The sequence below is a fragment of the Trachemys scripta genome, chromosome 7 (genome assembly GCF_013100865.1).
Source record: "Trachemys scripta elegans isolate TJP31775 chromosome 7, CAS_Tse_1.0, whole genome shotgun sequence".
Taxonomy (NCBI): Eukaryota; Metazoa; Chordata; order Testudines; family Emydidae; genus Trachemys; species Trachemys scripta.
In genome coordinates, this window is record NC_048304.1 from 82,125,614 (window position 1) to 82,145,362 (window position 19,749).

Genomic DNA, 19,749 nt, shown 5'->3' on the forward strand with positions numbered 1-19,749 from the left:
TTCTGATCAGGTGTCAGCTAGGTTATGTGAGCTTCTTAACCCTTTACAGGTCAAAGAGGAATTAACTCTTAACTGTATGTTTATGACAACATACCAATAATGTACTGAACATTTTGGGTTTAGACATATTGTTTTTCTAACAGGTGTCTGTGTAATTAAAGCCCCCCAATACTACCAGGTCTTGTGTTTTGTATATTTCTGTTTTGTTCTAGAAATGCCTCATCCACCTCCTCTTCCTGATTTAGTGGTCTATAGTAGACTTCTACAATGATGTCACCCCTATTTTCCCCCTTTTATCTTCACCCAGAGACTTTCAACTGATCTGCCTCTCACTTGCTTCTGGACCTTAGAAAAAGCATATAAATTCTTGATGTTCAATGCAACACTCCTCCCTTTTTTTCCTGCCTCTCCTTCCTGAGCTGTAACCCTCTGTAGCAATATTGCAGTCATAAGATTCATCCTACTGTATCTTGGTGATACAATTAAGTCATAATATAGCTATGTACTAAGACTTCCAGTTCTTCCTTTTCATTCTCCATAGTTCTTGCATTTGTGTGTAGACATCTCAGATGTTGAGCACTGTATTCCATTTTGTTGTTCCTATGACCCTATTGGTGGAACATGGACTGAAAGGGAATTATCAAGGAGGTAGTATGGCAGTGCTGTTTGCTTCTCGTCTAAACGCAGGAGATTTCCCACTCCAGAAATGAACTGAATGCAGTGTATTCATGTTGGATGAGAGTCCTGGGATTAAAAGGGGAATAGGACCATTTTTGGCCTACAGATCATGTGGAGCACCACAGTCTACGTTTGAGCAGATGGGAGTTCTTGACTCCTGTTTGAACTCTTACTCGAAATTTCCTTCTTTTTCTGTGATTAAAATCTCAACTTTACCACTGTACTGGTGTATTTTTTGCATAATTTACTTTGATTGGGGGGAAATTTGAAGTTGTGCGATAAATCTAACCAAAACTACAGGGAAAAATTTGTAGAAGATAGAATCACAACTGTCATCTAGAGCACAAAATGTACACAGATATTCCACTGACTCCTTATGTCACTGTAGGTCTCCCATCTAAATACTCACCAAGTTTAACCTTAGGCGATTGGAATGGCTGCAAGCTAGTGATCTTTTTTTTCCTGTTCATTAAAACAAGAATTATGCAAGAGGGGTGACAATTTTTGTTGTTGATTTTTCACATCAAATTCAGGTGATTTGGGGCTTCCTATGTTTTATTTTTCTGTTAAAACTTGACAATGTTTCTTTCAAAATGTGAAAATACAAAAAGCCATGTTAATTCAAAATTTCATGTTTGCAGAAATACAAGTCAAAGCAATTCTATGTATCACTTTCAAGCAGCAGCAGTAGAGCAGTTACCTTTGGCAAACCCCCATCATCTGTACTTGGTGTCTTCTTATTTGATGAGGAGGAAAGTATCAGTGGCTTACTCCAATCTCCACCAAGGAGCTACCAAGCATGATCACTGATCCCTAATCCAGAATTCCCTCTCCCCGCCACACACACTTTGCAGCACAGACAACACAGAGCTGCTACCTGCTTCTTGACAGGGACGTAGGGCAGAGACACAAGCCTTTGTAAGCATGTTTTTAAGGGAAACCCTAGGACCCTGGAGATACAAGAGACATTATATTTCTGACAGTCTCAGAGGAAACCCACAAAATGCAGCCTCTCTCCACTGTGAAACTGAGTCATAACTGTTTCTGCTCTCCCTCCTGAACACTTGTGGTAGGCACAGCCAATCAATATACCAGAAGAAATGCTATACAGTAACTCCTCACTTAATGTCCTCCTGCTTAACGTTATTTCGAAGTTACATCGCTGCTCAATTAGGGAACATGCTCGTTTAAAGTTGTGCAATGCTCCCTTATAACGTCGTTTGGCTGCCTGCTCCGTCTACTGCTTGTAAGATTCTGTGGAAGAGCAGCGACTTTACAAGGGAGCATTGCACAAGTTCCTCTTCTCTGCCTTCTCCCCCTCCCTCCCAGCGCTTCCCCCACTGCCAAACAGCTGTTTGGCGGCAGTTAGGACTTTCTGGGAGGGATGGGGAGGAGCAGGGAAGTGCTGCGTCTCCACTCCTTCCCCTCCCTCCCAGAAAGTCCTAAGCACGAAGCACTGGGAAGGAGGGGAAGGAGCAGGGAAGCGCCGCGTCCCCACTCCTCTCCCTCTCTCTCTCCCTCCCTCCCAGAAAATCCTAACCACCGCTAAACAGCTGTTTGGCGGTGCTTAGGACTTTTGGGGGGGAAGGAGCAGGGATGTGGCATGCTCCGGAGAGGAGTGGAGTGGGGGTGGGAAGAGGTGGGCCTGTAGTGGAGCGGGGACAGGAAGAGGTGGACCTGGAGTATTCCTGGCAAAGTCAGTGCCTGTTCTTCTCCAGGGAAGCTGCCGCTGCTGCTGTGAAGGTGCGTCCTTGCCTGCAGCAGGCTGTACCTGTGTGGGGTAAGCCAGGGGCACTTCCCAACCACAGTACACTACGGTACGGTACTGTACAGTATATAATGCCTTTTGTCTGCCCCCCAAAAATTTCCTTGGAACCTAACCTACGCATTTACATTAAATCTTATGGGGAAATTGGATTAGTTTAACATTGTTTCACTTAAAGTTGCATTTTTCAGGAACATAACAACAACGTTAAGTGAGGAGTTACTGTACAACCAATTTCAGCTTAAAACTCAACATTCTAAATACTCCACAAAAAATGCTTTGAGACTTAGATAGCCACCCAGACTTGCAAAAAATGGTGTCCCCAATTGACAATAATTTTCATAAATGTGAACAGTTCCATACAGAAAATAAAATCAGGATAAACTCAAAAGTCAGACAAGACTGCTTATCAGATGTAAACATAATAAACCACATTTATTTTTGGTATAACTCCACAGTTTTAAATACATGGGCTGAAACCAGGGGATATTTGGCCCTTTTGGCTGATTTTTGTAATAATAAATATTTTTTGTAATAAATAATATTAAGAATTAGAGTTCCAATTCCTGAAAAATAGTCATTTTATGACCTTTATAAATCCAGTTGGCCTCCTGGTGGAGTTTGTAAATGGGCCTTTAAATAGTCAGTTCATGACCATTAAAAACCTAGTTGGCCTCTCCAATGAGTTTATAATAGCCAGGAGCATTGAAATAGTCTGTTTATAACTATAATAATCTCCATTGGCTTCTGTGCAGCATTTATAATAGATGTGAACCTAGAAATAGCCTGTTTATAACCATTATAAACTCTGTCAACATGTCAAATGAGTTAATATTAGCTATGATCTCTGAATACAAAGTTCTTAAGAGTTATAATGTCTGCATATTTACACATAGAGTTTATAACCATTAACTTTTTAAAACATATTGCCTAAGATTTAGTTAGAATTTTTAATTACAATAGACCAAATCTTGCAGTCTGCTCTAATGTAGTCCTTACTATTCCACTGACATCACTATGAGCTTTGACTGAGTAAGGACGTCCGTATTTAATCCAATAATTCTAAAATACATTTTAATGATTATATAAGTTTTTTGATGATTTCTTCCAACTCCCCCTCAAAACAAATTCCCCCTTCTCAGCCCCCTCAAAACAAATTAAAAGAAAAATCACTTGACAAATAGATTAAAGAATTCAAAATTTGTATAAAAAATAAGGACATACATCTACATACTTTAGGTTCTTTAGGTTAAGATTAGAAATTTAAGGAAGTTAATAGATAAAGTGTTGTTATTATAAAGTTTTTAGCCATATCTCACTTAAACGTCAAAGGTGCATTATAGTTTGAAAGACACACTAAACAATAGAAACTCTGGAGATTCAACCCCAATACTTAATTCTATCCTCATAACTTTGCACATACAGTAATCAACATAAAAGGGGGAAAATCTGAGGGCATGTCTACACTACAGAGGCACAGTTTCACTACTGCAGCTGTGCTGCTGTAGCACCATAGTATAAATGCTTCCTACATTGACAGAAGGGGTTTTTCCATTGATGAAGTTAATCCACCTCTCCGAAAGGTGGTAGCTAGGTTGATGGAAGAATTCTTCTGTCAACCTGGCTACATTTACAGTGTGGGGGATAAGTCAACCTAACTATGTTGCTGTGACCGTAAGAGCATCCCAGTCCCAGAGGGCAAGGGGCTCCCTGGTATCAGGTAATGAGTTTCAGCTGGCCTGACCAGTTCAGTGTACCCAAACTCATTATGATCATAATCTCTATCTAAAAAGGTATTATGTAATATGTCATTGGAAAACTAACAACTCACTGATCATTAATATTGCTGTGTGATATATGTATACAGTATGTATTAAGAGTTATGGATATATGCTTGAATTATAAATAAAGTGTGTTTATACCAGGCATGTCAGGGGGAGTTAGTAAACAGGTCTGACCCAACAAGCGTGGGAGGAGACAGCTTAGAGGAACTTCATCTGTGCTATAAAGACAGAGGGTCTGAACCTCAAGCGATAAGCAATTGAATCAACTGATTGTATACAATATTACTGTACTATAAAAGTGTATCCAGTGAGGTGTTTTGTGAAAGTCTCTGACACAATGGTGATTAACATCCCTGTGAATTGTATGTATTAACATGACATAAAGAATTATGGATATTCATTAATATTATGCTTTATAGTCTGTGACCAAAGGGAGAAACAGGTCTCTCAAATATAGGCGGTAATGTTACATCTATCTATCTGTCTCCAATAAAATTAAGCAAGTTGTGACCAGAAAACAATGGAAACCGCATTTACATTCAAATTAGCAGGGGGATGGGAAGACCACAGAAAGGGAAGAACAGTGTGAGGTCATCCTGCCTCTTGAATAAAGGTCACTGAACTTTGAGAGAGATAAGCAGAGACAGAAAGCTATTTTGGCATCCATCATTAGACAGACACAAAGAGCCATAGCTCTTCAAGATAAGAAAAATGTGCCCTTCAACTAAGAGTGGGTTCAAGTATCTAGAAACGGAATATAGGTGAGAAACATGCTGAGGCAAAGATATTTCACCTAGGAAGACAAGGGAAGCCAGCACCTTGTACTTCTGTGGAAGGTCCTGCCTGAGGGAAAGTCAGCCATGGCTGGAAAGAAGAATGACTGGTGAGAGAAACCATCTTGAACACAGCCTGTACCTTGCTAGATTAAGTTTTAGCCTTATAGATGTGTTTTCACACATTTGCTTGTAACCATCTCTGCTTTTATTTCTTTTTCTTGGCATCACTTAACCTGTGTCCTATTGTTAATTATCTGGTTTTGTAAACCAACTTAGTGCTGTGTTTGAAGGAAAGGGGGTGTATTTACCCCAGTTAAGTTAATAAGCTTAGTGTAATGTACTTTAGTCTCTTTAAAGAAGCAAACAAACATTATTTCTCTGCAGGCTCCAGGAGAGGGTTGGGCAGATGGTTTTGTGAAAATTCGGGGCTGGGACTGTGTTGGGGTCACCCTGAAAATCGTAACCACGGCTGGTTGAAGCCAGGGTGGGGCTGTTGTGCTGTAGGCAGGCTGCTGGAGTCAGAGCTGCTGATCCAGGGATCTACAGCACACAGGTGCTCAGGGTATGACCTACACATTTGTCAACTGGGTACTGGTGTCCAGGCTGTGAGCCAGAGCAGCAATGCATTTGAGGCACCCAGGGTTACAGGGGAGGTAGTGACACAACCCCTCACTTGTCTGGATTGTACCCCGAAATGTGACAGTTGCACAGTGAAAGAGCAAAATTAATGCTCTCCACCCATAGGAAAGATTTTTCATGTATCCTATATATGTGTGACAAAGACAGTGGTCAAGATTTTCAAAAATGGGTATTGAAAACTAAGCTCCTTTAATCCATATTCAGGCTCATAAATACATGTGGCCTTAAATCAACACTGATAATCTAATTAGATGTCCACAATGACTTACCTAAATAGATGGATTTTTCCTTGTATATTTTGGGGTCTGGAGTCTTCTAATGGTCTTCCTCTTTTAAGCAAACAGACACAAGACATTTTAAAAATGCATCACAGGCATGCCAGGCAATAAGAAAATTAATTTTATAACTAGTATGACTGCACAAGGATTTAGTATATGTCACTGATGAACTAATTGGTCTACAGTTAATTTGTAAATTGCATAGTTTGTCAGATCAGGCTATATTTTAAATTCTATGATATATCTTTTGACCCTTTGCATTGGGTGAGTTGGTAGCTTATATTTGTCGACTAAACGGCTCAGGAGACTGAATTGTTTATACAAAGCAACTGTGTTAAATCTAGTCATTAAAATATGCTGATTGTTTGGGGGGGTTGTTCGAAATTTGTTGGTGATGTCATGTCAGTTTGTAATAGAGGATATATATCCACAACAATAACATACATACACACAAATCACACTTGGCACATATGTCATCTTTGTTGGGCTGGTCAGCATAGAGTGAATGGCTGGCGCAGAAGTTCTGTCTTCTACTATTCTTAAGTGTTATCCCTCTGGTCAAGGTTATGGTACATTAGTGGGTACACTTACATTGGCACTGCCCACACAATGCTTGCTCTTTGGATAAACAAAGGACTTCAGATTCCATCAATGTTACACAAATTTGCACAACTTTTCACAAGTACTTAATTCATTTGAAAAGATATTTTATTTAAAGAAGTTTCATTTTCACACAAGTACACTCTGAAAAGTTTGCCTGAGGTATTTTCTAAACGTTTATGTACTTTCTCTGTATTTTAAAGTGAATTCTGACTATATCATAAAAAAAAAGTAGTCTCTCGTAACAAAATTTTCAGTTTCTTCTTGAAGAGTCTTCAATAAGTAGAAGGTTGAAATGTGTTTGTATTTAGTTAACATACAATTTTTGTGCCACATTTGTCATATAATAATAATACCTATCTCTTATATCAGGGGTAGGCAATCTATGGCACGTGTGCCGAAGGCGGCACGCGAGCTGATTTTCAGTGGCACTCACACTGGTCTGGGGGGCTCTGCATTTTAATTTAATTTTAAATGAAGCTTCTTAAACATTTAAAAAACCTTATTTACTTTACATACAATAATAGTTTAGTTTTATATTATAGACTTATAGAAAGAGATCTTCTAAAAATGTTAAAATGTATTACTGGCACGCGAAACCTTAAATTAGAGTGAATAAATGAAAACTCGGCACACCACTGCTGAAAAGTTGCCGACCCCTGTCTTATATGGTGCTTTTTGATAAGTAGATCTGAAAGCACTTTACAAGATGACCACAAATTACCTTATACTGAAAGTCAGTTAAAACTAAAATGAAAAGTAAAGTTTAAAGACATGACTTAAAGAAGGAGATGGCTCAGTGGCCTGAGGGAGGAAGAAGAGAATTTCAGACAGAGGAGACCGTACAAGGGAAAGAGTGAAGAATCACAGGGAGAGGAGAGTAAGTAAGTTGATATAATAATGTGACACACAGGAGTGCAGGTAAAAGCCTAAAATTTATTTCCCATCCCAGTAACCTAACAAGGGTGAAGATTTCAGAAAGTTAACTATGTAGAAGCTACTATGTACTATGCTACTATGTAGAAGCCAGTAGCTACTATTACAAAGTAAAGGAAGTCCAATTTTAAATTCCATAAAACTTCTCTTCTACCCCCACTTCACTCTCCAATATAATTAGTCAATAAGGGCCAGATTCAAAGCCAGTCAAAGTCAACTGGAGTCTCATCATTGACTTTAGAGGGCTTTGGATCACGCTCCAGAAACAATAGTAATCTCCATTAGTTCCTCATCTAGGATATGTTGTGAGGATGACAGTGAAAGTTGTTTTCAACAAATATAGGTATCATGATTCTGGAAAGTATTACCACCTACTTGTGAGTTCTACTTTATGATGGTTGATCATGAGACACAGTTAAATGGAACAGGCACATTTTACAGTGCCATCCATCTCAGATTCAGGAGCCTTAAGAGCACTGCAGTGTAGGGTCTTTTAAGAAAGCTTTTACCTGTGTTTAAATAATGAGCATCCATTTGCCAACACAGTGTTGGCAAATGGATGCTCATTATTTAAACACAGGTAAAAGCTTTGTCTGTCTTTTAAAAGACCCTACATTTTCTTGTTCAGGTGAAAGTCACTTCTCCTGTGTAAAGCCTGAGTAACCAGGCTTTCTCAGCAGAAGTATAGATGGGTTGGAGAGGTGAAATCTACACCCTCAACTCAGAGCCACACATACATGTAGCCACTAGTTCACTTTACTGGCTGGTGTAATGACTGAAGTCCCTTTGTACCACTTGCCCAGGGTTTTGAGACCTTTTGCTCCATATAAATATGAGAATTATGTTTACTCCCTGATCTGCCCCATTGTAACATTCAAGCAGGCCTATTTCCCATTTCATCCAATTATACCTATTGTACCATGCTAAATGAATCATCTCTTTCCTTGGTGTTTACATCCTTCAAATATTTGTAAATTGTTATCATGCTACTCTCCTTATTTCTTCAAGCTATACACATTAATTTTTCCTCTTCAATTAATCCCTCCAGCTGCTTAATTGATCATTTATGTTGCTTTTCTCTGAACTCTGTCGCATACCTGCTTATCTTATGAGATCTATTAAGCACAAAGCCAGAGAGCCATAATTATCACTGATAAACCATTGAGGATGACTGGGAGGCAAGTGATGGTAAGAAGCTGTAAAAATAGGTTGGAAAACTAATGTCCCCATCCTCTTCTATCAACAAGTGCTAGTGAAGGCAGGGGGCTGGACTCGATGACCTTTCAAGGTCCATTCCAGTTCTAGGTGATACGATATCTCCATTAATTTATAATTTTATTTATTTATAACAAGCCTGGTAGTTAAACCATTCTAGTTAGGAGTGACTCTTACTGTAGGTTAGTGCCCCTAATCACCAGCTGGGGATAGACAAACAGCCACACCCAGGTTAAGTTTCTAGACCTTTTATCAGGGGTCTGTTTGGTGTCTTCCCAAACAGAGCAAGAAAAGTATAAAAAAAGCAACCCTGACAACAGGAATTCAGATTGAGGTCCCCTAGCCTCCAGTAACTACCTTTGGCAGCCTGCCACCTCCCACCTCTAGGTTATTAAATCTTTTGTCCTATTGGATATCTTATTGGAATTAACTTCCTCTAGAGTTCTGCTGTTTGCAGCTGGTGTCAAGGTTTCTGACGCTCCAAAGTTCTAGCCATTCATTCTATTTTTGGTTGCTCTAAGGCTCTAAAATGGGTTGGCTTCCGCTACTGGCTTCAGTTCTTCAGGCTCCTACTAGCTATGTGGTCCTTTAAAAATAAATTCATACTGGGCTTCAAACCCTTAAAAAACCCTTCAAAGTCACCATACATAATAAGAAAATGATACATGAGTGTTCACGAGTGCCGAAGGCATCTCCATTCTATATAAACTGTGCATTAGGAATCAGTGCAGCAGTGTGAAGTCTGCTCAGGTAGCAGGCAGCAATCTCTGAGCATCTTTCCTTCATTACAGCATACGCTAACATTCATCACGTTTGTACTAATAGTCACCACAGTTGTTTTGCTGTTTTAGTACAAAAAGGCAGTTGTTGCAGATAGACCCTCACTTAAATTCTTCAGGTTTTCAGCTCAAATATACTGGGCCAAATTCTCCTCTCCGTTACACATATGCAATTACACTGAAGTCATACCAGTAAAGAATATATTGTGATATTTTTGGTTAAATATATAATTGTACATAGTAAAATAAATGGTTAAGGATGTGCATTATTAAATGAGCTTTTAATCAGGACTACTGACTTTTAAAACACCTTGTTTGAGGTCCATAGTGTATTTACCATGTTTTCTAAAAATTACCAATATATTCTATGATAATCAGCTATGGTCAAATGTGGAATATCAATGTGTTTTCTATGGCCTTATTCAAATGACTTATTGATTTGGTAAGAGGAGCACATGTTGCTAAAGAAAGATAGCCATGTACTGAATTTTGCTCAGCTGCTAGTGTCCACTTCTGTAGACTGTTTTTTCCCTTGATAGTTATTTTAAAAGCTTTGGATTTTAGTAGTTCATGGATGAGACCTATTGGTCATTGAGCTGATTGCTCAACAAGAGCAGGATACCTTTCTTTGATAGAAGACTGATTGGAAGAGTGGTTACATGTATTACATATTTGAGAACACTAGATGGAGCTTGGCAAGCAATGAGAAAGAAAGGAGAAAAAGGCAATGTAGTGGAGAGGTGCTTTAGTTTTGAGCTAGTTTAAAAAAAAATCCAGTTTAATCATCTTGGGGCTTGCTTACTTCAGCCATTATACAATACTTGGCCAAATAACTGTGTCTGGTAAAACGGAAATGCCAAGTCCTTAGGCTGATGCTTATTTTTTTCAGGGAGCAAATTATTCAAACAAACCCCTCCCTCCTTCTTGAATCCAGCTCCATTGATGAGCTCAGCCTTATTGCAGCTATATAACTGGCTCAGTCTTTTATTGCACCATCAATAAAGTTTCCAAATCCTTAAATGATAACAAAAAAGAAAAAGAAAAGAAGTGGGTGAGATATGGCTGGGAATTACTGGACAAAGTTGAGATACTTCCAAAAGCTAGTATGTGTGATGGAGCAGAAACATAGTGATAGGGAAGATAGTGATAGTGATAATGTACAACAACCATTTGTTGGTGGCTCAAATCACTTCAATTCCACCTTTGGGGGGATGTCAAGTAACCAGAAAAGTGGAGAATCTGTTGATTTTCAGAGGGAAGTAAAGGTAAAGATCCAGCTGATCATGTTAAGCTTCTAACCCCTATAAAATGGTGTCTCCTACTTTTCTTTAGCTGCCTCCAAAACTGTGTCCCTGTCACTGAAGTCTAACACATAACATAGTTTTCTTTTGTTTTGTTTTTTTAGATTGTGACCTCTTGGGAGCAGGGAGTGTCATTTACTGTATGTCTGAATGATGCCTAGCACAATGGGGCACTAATCTAGTTCATGGACTGCAATAAAAAAAAAAAAAAAAAAAGCACAGTCTTCCTAACCTCTCCCTTTCATTTTGGTCTCCTTAGTACAATGTGAAAATTTCACTGTTTCTATAAAGTAATTACTTGTATATAGCATCCTCCTTCCTTTTCAAATATAGCATCTTTAGGATGAATTTATAACTAAATTCTGTGAGACTTGAGGCCTTCAGTCCACATTAATGTTAATTAATGTTTAATACTCACCTAATTCTCAAATATAGCCATCTTTCTGTCCATAAAACCACTATGTTTTAGTGTCACATTGGCTTCCAGCCAGACTGCTTCTCACTATTCTGTACTTTGGTCCCTGTATTTAGTTACTTATTTTGTATTACAGTTAAGTAGAACTGTTGGCAGTACAAGTTACTTTCTTACATAAGGCATAAATGAGAGGGTAGCAGATATGCTAGGTAAAGAATACCACAAAGGTAAAGCAGAACAAGTTCTAATTATACATACTGTTATTAAATTTAAATCAATTATTTGTTTATAATCACTTTATCCTGTTGCTAAGTCTTTACCCAAATAGTTCAACTATTAATTTAATGTAGGCTGTAAGGCTTTCAATTTCTTGTAATTCTTTTATTCTTGTGACCCACATCACATGGCCATCGAGCTTATCCAGTTTTTATGAGAGCATTTCAGACAGCATTTTATTTACTATTGCATGCAAAGATTCTATTATTCAAAGAAACCCAGTTTGCTGAAGAAACCTGGGGATCTTGGTGATTTCACATAAGATAGTATATGAAATGATGTTTGAGGGGGTGAAGCAGGGCTGTGAAGGAAATCATTGGTGCTAGTTTTTAATTTAGTGGTGTATATGATCAGTGTGATCAGCACTTGTGTAAACCAAAAAGGAAGATACAGGATAAAATCCTTTTGCTATTGTAATCAGTGGGACCACAGTTTAGCCCTCAGACTCTGCTCTGAGAAGTTTATAATCTAACAGATAAAGATCTGATACAAAATATACTGGAAGACCCAAAGGATAGTGTTAACTTAGAGAGCCACTTATCATTTTATTATTTTTAGAAATGAATACGTGACAAACAATAGTGTCCTGGATTAGTGTTTGTGGGGATTGCAGAAGAAATGAGTCTTGTTGTAGCTCTTCGGCAGCTTGGATTTGTATAATGGGAATTTCTGAGATTTCTATCATCTTTTGCTCAAAAAAAGTGCTTTGAAATTCTCAATAGTTAGGGGTATATTCTCGCCTCCTTGGAGATATAACATAACTCCCATTTTCACTAATGTAAAGAGTGAAAGAAAAGAAGTACTACAATCAGGAATGAGAGACTAAAAAAAAAAACAGTGGTAGAACCCCCTATTTCTAATGACACAATTAATTATCTTGGAATGGGTAATACATGAGCAAAAACCACAGGCCATATATTGATATATATGTAATGTAGATGTTCTTTCATTTATGCATTAGATGTTTCTTTTGTAGGACACAATTTCTGCCTTCTACAAATATCACTTTTTAATCAGTGTTTTCCTGTATTATGTAATACCCATATTTCATATGTTCACTTCAAACTATTTTTAACAAAAGGATTAAAGAGAAAATAAAAAGGCCTGAGTCTGAATTCTTTACTCTGGCAAAATTCCTTTTGCAGCAGAGACCACAGTACAATACCAAAGACTTTAATGTTTAACTGTTTGTCAGGAATTCCAGTTAAATACTTTCAGGTGCCTTGATATCAGACAGGGTCTCTTGCCCCTCCCCCCTCAGCAAGTGGATGTTTGAGCCTCTTAATTTTCTTTTTGTATTTTCTATGCTTATTTTGTTGTTTGGAAGGACAAGTAGTTTTCTTTGATTCCTACAATATTTGTCAATCAGAGATTCTATCTTAGTTCCAAATTCTGCCAGAAGCTCTATAAGCAGACCTCTTCAGCCATATGGAGGTTCTGCGCAGGCACAGGAATCCATTGTCTGGGTACACCGCAAGAAGGACAGGAGACACTTGTTATGGATTTTAATCAGGCCGCAACTTTATTATATAGATGTCTGGGACTACCTGGCAGATAAAGTGTACAGTGCAGGCAAATCCATGTTTATTCAAATCAATTCTCTGGGGCTTCCACCAGCCCCGCCCTTTGTTTCCATCCAGGTCCCCCAGCCAACCCATGGCTTGGACCTTTCCATTCACCGCCCTCATAAGAGGGTTAAGGTAGGCTATGAGAAACGGGTGGGGGGGGGATCTCCCTGCCGTACCAATCAGAGGAGTCCACAACCCTCTCCCTCGTTCTGTTCCTCTATCCAGTACCTCCTTTTAAGTCCTTTACCAGGCCATTTTTCTGGTCACTGGCTGCCTTCCCTATGAAGTACTTGCACTGGACATCCACCCCATCTTACAAAATAAGTTGCGACATATGGCCTACCACCTTTTCTTCTCACCAGAAAAGGTCCTCCCTCACACCCGTTGTGAGGAAGGCAAAAAAACCTCACTCCACCAAAGCCAATTCAGGTGGAGCAGGAAAAATTCTTTCCCAGCCCCCCTTTAAAAGGAGCGACTAGCGTAATGCCCACAGCAGGTCCTAACCCAGCCTGCCATTCACCTCCACTAAGGGGAGGGAGGGTAGGTGCTGGCTTCCTTGCTGTGTGGAACAAAGAGACTTGCCCCACCCAGGTTTCGTACCTTTATACCCTTCGGACCTCACATTCCTGGGCGGGGGGTGAGTCATTGCTCCAAAGCTGACCACCGAGCACCTTTTTTACAGCACTTTCTGACCTCCTTCCTCCTCCCCCACCCATAAAGCAGAGCTGTCCTTCCTGGGTAAGCCCCAGACAAACTCTGCCCCACCTTAGTTGTGGTGCAGCAATTCACATGGACCTACTTGCAGGACTGGGGCCTTAGATAGCATTGTGTGTTAAAATGTTAAAGAGAAACTATCCGCTTGAATTTTTGGATATTAATTAGTTTAAGAATCCAGTTTTCTTTATATGTCTATATTTTTTAAAAAGATTCATTAAAAAATGCATAAGGAAGAACTTGAGTAAATACTGACTATACAGAGGAACCAGTGAAATATATAAAAATTGCTGTGATGCACAAAGTAAACAAACAAAAATAGAGAAAAATAATTTTTGCTATCTTTTTTTCAGTCAGTCATCTTTTCAAGCTTACCAATCCCTCTAAATGGACCCAATAATCCTATAAAAGAAAACATCCTAATTTAAAATAAAACCCAATGTTCTTTGGCTCTTAACCAGAGGACCCACCTTAAAAAATCTGAAACAAAAAAATTACACAGAAACTGATGCTGCTCATGCAATATTTTTTAAAACCGACACCGGGAATTAAAAATAGGTAACTACTGAATCTTTTTTAACAAACTGTCAAGATCTGTTCAATTTCTCATTTAAGTGGTAATAAGGATATATAGTTAAAATTCAAAGTTGAGGAATTATAATTATACACCATAGTTTCAATATATACATGTTTATATGAACCAACAAAAGATTATCTCTTCTTTATAAAATTGCCATCTACCAAAAAAACTGCCCCCCTACCGCCCCGTCCCCCCACATTTTATGGGTATTTTCTCTATGTTTGGAGAGAGGGGGGATTGAACAATATTTTCTCTTTGGACTCTCTCAGATAAAAGCAAGCAAAATATTGATACATTTTTAGTTTGCTATTTCACATTGAAAAGCACATCGAATATAGGATTAAACCATGAACGCATTGGATGAAGAGGAGAATAGAAGAACTGATTACAGCTCAATTAATCACTCAGTAAAGTATTACCTTTACGACTTTAGTCATGGCTCCTTAGAAAGGGTCTGATCCTGCTCTCATTGAAATGAGTAATAGAGCTCTTATTGATTTAAATGGAAATAGGATCAGACCCTGTCAATTAACACTATCTCTGACCTGCCTAACTCCTGTTTCACATACCTAATGATGGTGGACAAATTCTGCAGTCCTTACTCAGGCAATACTTGTATTGAAATACAAAAATAGCCTTGTCAGGTTAAATGGTAACATTATTGGGAGCTTTATCTGAGTGAGAAAACAGTAAGGCCTAAAAGATTGTTCCAGTGTGATTATTTGTGTCATTATTAAAAAAAAAAAGTAAGCTGTTTTTTTCAATCCTTCTGATATGTCTACACTTTCTAATAATAGTATCTGAGTGCAGTCACCCAATGCCTTGCATGCTAGTGTTAAGAACTGCACTGCGTAATGTTATGAAAAGAAAATATTCAAACCTATATTATCTCACATGTTGTTTGAAAGTTACTATGGACCCATCTTTAGTGGCAATATCCAAGAAATTAATATTAACATTTTTATTTACAAAAGAACAAAGGCTTTGAGCTAAATAATTACATATCCAGGATTAAAAAGAGACATAGGACTTGCCAAAGCAGTTCAGAATACTAAACCATGAAATCGAGTATCCTACCTCGAATAACAGGTAATAACTGACTAGTCAGGGAAAGATGACCCAAACAACTCAGCTAGGGTGAAATTCACAGCTCCTGCACCAAGTCTGTGTAACTAACTTGGCTTTGTACAAGGCACTAAATTGAGATTTATGGGGATGGAATTCACGTCCAACCTGCAAGCCAGTTATAGAACTGCTATACTTTTTTATTTGAAGCTGGTTCGCCAGCCCATAACAGCAAACGTTACTAATTCACTGTCTGCTTTCTTCTCCAAATCATAAATAAATATATTCATCAGGAGAATGAACTAGATCAGCAGATGGTGGGGCACAACCAAAAGTGGGTATGTGATGGTGTTCCTAGATGGTTACACCAGAGAGCTAAAAAAATCCCTGAATCATTAGGCCTCAATAGGATGTATAATAAGGCTGTGAAGGATTTAACAAGGGACTCAAAGCCTTGACAAAAAAAAACCCTGAATCATTGTTTCCAGCACTATTGATGTGGATGTTAAAAACTAACACATTAAAATTGAATGGGTAATCGGAACTCTGGTACCAACTATGATGGTAGTTCTGGTGATTCTGAAATCTTTTTATTTGGAATTGAATTGAAACCACAGACAAGTCTGTTCTTACATAGAATGACATCAGAAACATGGTCATCTTTTAAAAATTGGACTTTTTAGACTTACTGAGATCTTCATCACAACTTCCTCCCTTCTTTCCCCAGGTGAAAGGAATGAAAGGGTATAAAGAGGCCCTACAAGTTCTATAAATGGCCAGGGAAGAATTTCTTCAACATAGGCATAGAAGAAGACAGCCCTAAACTTAATGCAATTTTCTCCCCATATTCCACAGGGTTTGAGTTCTGTGCTGCACTTCTTTATTCTTCCCAATAAAAAAAGCAAATATTGCAAAAGAATGTATCAAAACACTGGAGGAGAGGAGGATCATTGGGTGTCTGTGTTACCTCTTTGTATCACTTTCTAGTCCCTTAAACTCTTTATATCTTGATATCATCTCTCAAGAGAATAAAATAATTTGTTGGTTGGCTTGTACATTTTAGAATGTATTCTTTTTTAGGGTTCAGTTCAAGAAGGCATCCTGCTGAGAACATGGGCTATATTTGGATTTAGGCCTAAATAAATTTGATTGGCCAAATGTTTAATGAGTTAGCATTCTAAGGAGATGTATGAGGCAACTTTCTGGCTTGTGGGCAAAAGATTATCAGGGTAAGGTCATCCGTTTACCCTAGATTCTGTCCCCACCTCTTAGAGTTATTTTCAGTGTCATAATTAACTCACTGTCATGAGGAGGTGTGGGAATGGGTGAATGTGTAGCAATGCTGATGAATTGTTAATTATGTTTAAACAATTGAGACATATATGTCTGGGGCCTAAGTAGAAGTTTGCCTACCAGCTCCTTATCATGACACCTTCTTGTGTCCTGTTTTCAAGAAACGTCTGTTCATGGTTATTAACGGATTGTTGCAAGACATGTACACTCTATCCTGGAATCGTCTATGTGACTTCAAGACAAAGATGCCAGGTCATTGGTCCATGTCTGTGACGGAGCAGGGAGCAGGGCAGATTTGACCTGGGAATGTTGCAGGGGGATTGCAGTGAGGAGGGGCGACTTCCCTTGAAGGAAGCTACCTGAGCTGTAACCTGAGCCAGGAACGGGGGTGGGGAGAATTAACACCTTCTGCCCGGGAGACTGAACAAAGGAGAGGAGCAGCGGGAGGAGTTGGGAGTTTAGTTTTCGGTTGGGGCTGGGTGGTGCAACGCAGGGAACCCCAAGCTGGGGTCTAAGCTCCCTGAACCTCCCAGAGGGACCTAATTGAGGGGGTCTGGTCGTACCTACACGCTCTGCTTGAGACTGTGTTCCTGTCCTTAAATAAACCTTCTGCTTTACTGGCTGGCTGAGTCTCGCAGTGAATCTCGGGAAGAGGGGTGCAGGGCCCTAACTCTCCCACAATCCACGACAATGTCAAATTACAGGTACCAGGCCTTTGAAGATATTGGGGTGTCCCCTGATGCAGCGTAAGGGGACACTGACCCCTATAAAAGACTCTAACCATACAGAAAGCAGGAGAAGGGCCTGTCTCACAACAGCATCATCACCCAATATTGAACCTTGCTGTCTTCCCTGAACTGGCCATACAAAGAAGAAGAGGTGAAAGATACTGAACATTGACTACGCCAAGCCTGAAGCCTACAACTGAGAGAGAAGAAACCAAACTTTCCTCCTGCATGCAAAAAATCTTCAAGTTCCATCCTATTGTCAATAAAGATACTGGTAAATATCAACTTAGTTCCAAAACTAAGATCAATCACATGAGTTGAGGAAGGCTTGAAAATCCTTCTGTAGAGCAAATTTGAGGATGTTCAAATCACTCCAATGCCCATTAACATGAGTCTCTGTGTATGTGTGTCTCTTTGTGCATCATTAACTGTTCCTTGGGGTGTAAACCATAGCCTTAAGTCTGTTATCTAAATAGTATCTCAGGGCTAAGCACGTGTCATCCTATATCTGCTAGGAGTGAGGATTGTAGAAATCATTTTGTAGCTGTGCAAGACTGCAAGAAAGATGCAGGCATTGTGTTAAAGTGGGGAGAAGAAATAGATTAAATAAACAAAAGTCTGATGTGGTTTGTGTGAACTGTGAAGCTTCATAGGAGAGAGAGCCAAAGTAGGAAGTTACTAGGAAAGCATTCTCAGAGCTGTACTTCTTTAAAACCAACCTAGGACTAGCCTCTGTTTTTAACAGACTCTTAGTTAAATTGCTTAAAGGGAACAGCTTCTCCCCATAATCTTCCTGTGAAATATTAAATGAATTGTTTTCCTTAGCTTGTAAATTATAATTGGATTTAATGACTTATTGTAGTAATTGCTCAACCAGATAAATTGAACCATTGATTTACTGATTATAATTCAATTATAACCTTGATTTGACTATTGCATTGATTTAATGTAAATTAGGTTAGGAAGACTATAAGTTTAATTACCTAGGGATGTATTTCACTTAAGCTCATCTTTTTTTATAACTGCATGCTTAATATTTTAATTAATTTATAAATGATACACTGCACTGGTTCATCTCTCAACTTCAGTGCAGACAAAATAACCTACATAGAAGTAAAAGATGAAACCATTAAAATCATTCTTGAGCCCAACCTATATTTTAATTACTTAAATCTTATCACACAATTATTCTTACAATCCCTATTTAGAAAAGTACATGCACACATCTAGACAAGTAATGGAATTTATACCTTTGCAATGAAATGCAGCTGTTTTCAGTACATATGTGCAATTTTGTTGCTGGAGATTTGTTATAAAATAGAACATGAGAGATGCTGACAACAGCAGGTAGTTGTTAGTATACTTAAATTTGTAAGATTGCCTTTAAATAGTAAAAAAGGACAGGACAGTCCACTGATACGACAAACCTGGGATTACTATTCTAGTAAAATAGTGCATTTATCTCCACTGAGGAATTTTAGTATAATTGAGATAATATAATTATATTTAATTGCATATAAATGAGAAAACCTAGCAGCTAATGTTGTGTACTCAGATTACACTCTCAGCCTGGGACAGCATTAGTGCATGAATATTTGTTTTCCTCTTTTCTGTTGTCCATTTTTTCATGTCTCATTGTACATTAAGATTGAAGTTGGTGTCATGCACTTTAAGAAATTAGGTTATTTTTGTACACTGTAATGAATATAAATTGCTTGAATATCCTATTTCTAGATTTCCTTTTACTTTCTTTAGTTGAGTAGTCCTTATTTGGACTATGCATTCTGGTTAGTTTTGTATGCTATGGTGAATAACATAACTCTTGGAATATGTTATGACATACTCATGTGAGTTAAACACCTGGAATATGTTATGATGTACTCAAATGTGTTAAGCAGCTGGGAATTCCTTACTGTGTCTTAGTTATATTAATTAGATGGGTTCAAAAGGAACAGTATGTCTTCTGCTGAATGGATATTCTTTCTTGTTTTGCAATCTCATTACAAATTTTAAGGTCTTGTTTGGAGTGTAGGGGCCTACAAACTCCAATATAAAGGCGAAATATCAGTGATCAAAGTTAAGGATTTGGGGTGCTGAGATAATATTCCTCCATGAAATTCATCTATGCCCATAAGCACTTAAGCACATACTTAACTTCAAGCATGTCACTAGTGCCATTGAAATCAATGGAATGACTGATGTGCTTGAAGATAAGTACATGTTTAAGTGCTTTGCTGAGTCAGGATCTTAATCAATAGAAAACAAACTGTACGAAACCTAAGGAAAAGTAAGTAGATCAAGTTTTGTTTTCTTCCTTTAATTCTCACAATTGTGATGTGACAATACATAAATTGTTTAA

At 38.4% G+C, this 19,749-nt stretch overlaps 1 protein-coding gene across 2 annotated transcripts in view; it reads left to right on the forward strand.

Moving 5' to 3' along the window:
• Positions 1 to 19,749, forward strand: part of MYPN (myopalladin) — a 127,172-nt gene that overhangs the window by 3,964 nt on the left and 103,459 nt on the right. The window contains exon 1 of one of the 2 annotated variants that reach the window (XM_034775471.1): positions 17,369 to 17,664. The exons of the other annotated variant lie outside the window; for it this stretch is intronic. The gene's annotated coding sequence lies outside the window, so the exon portion shown is untranslated. Of the gene's footprint in view, positions 1 to 17,368; positions 17,665 to 19,749 lie in introns of those variants that run through there. 2 annotated transcript variants of the gene reach the window in all.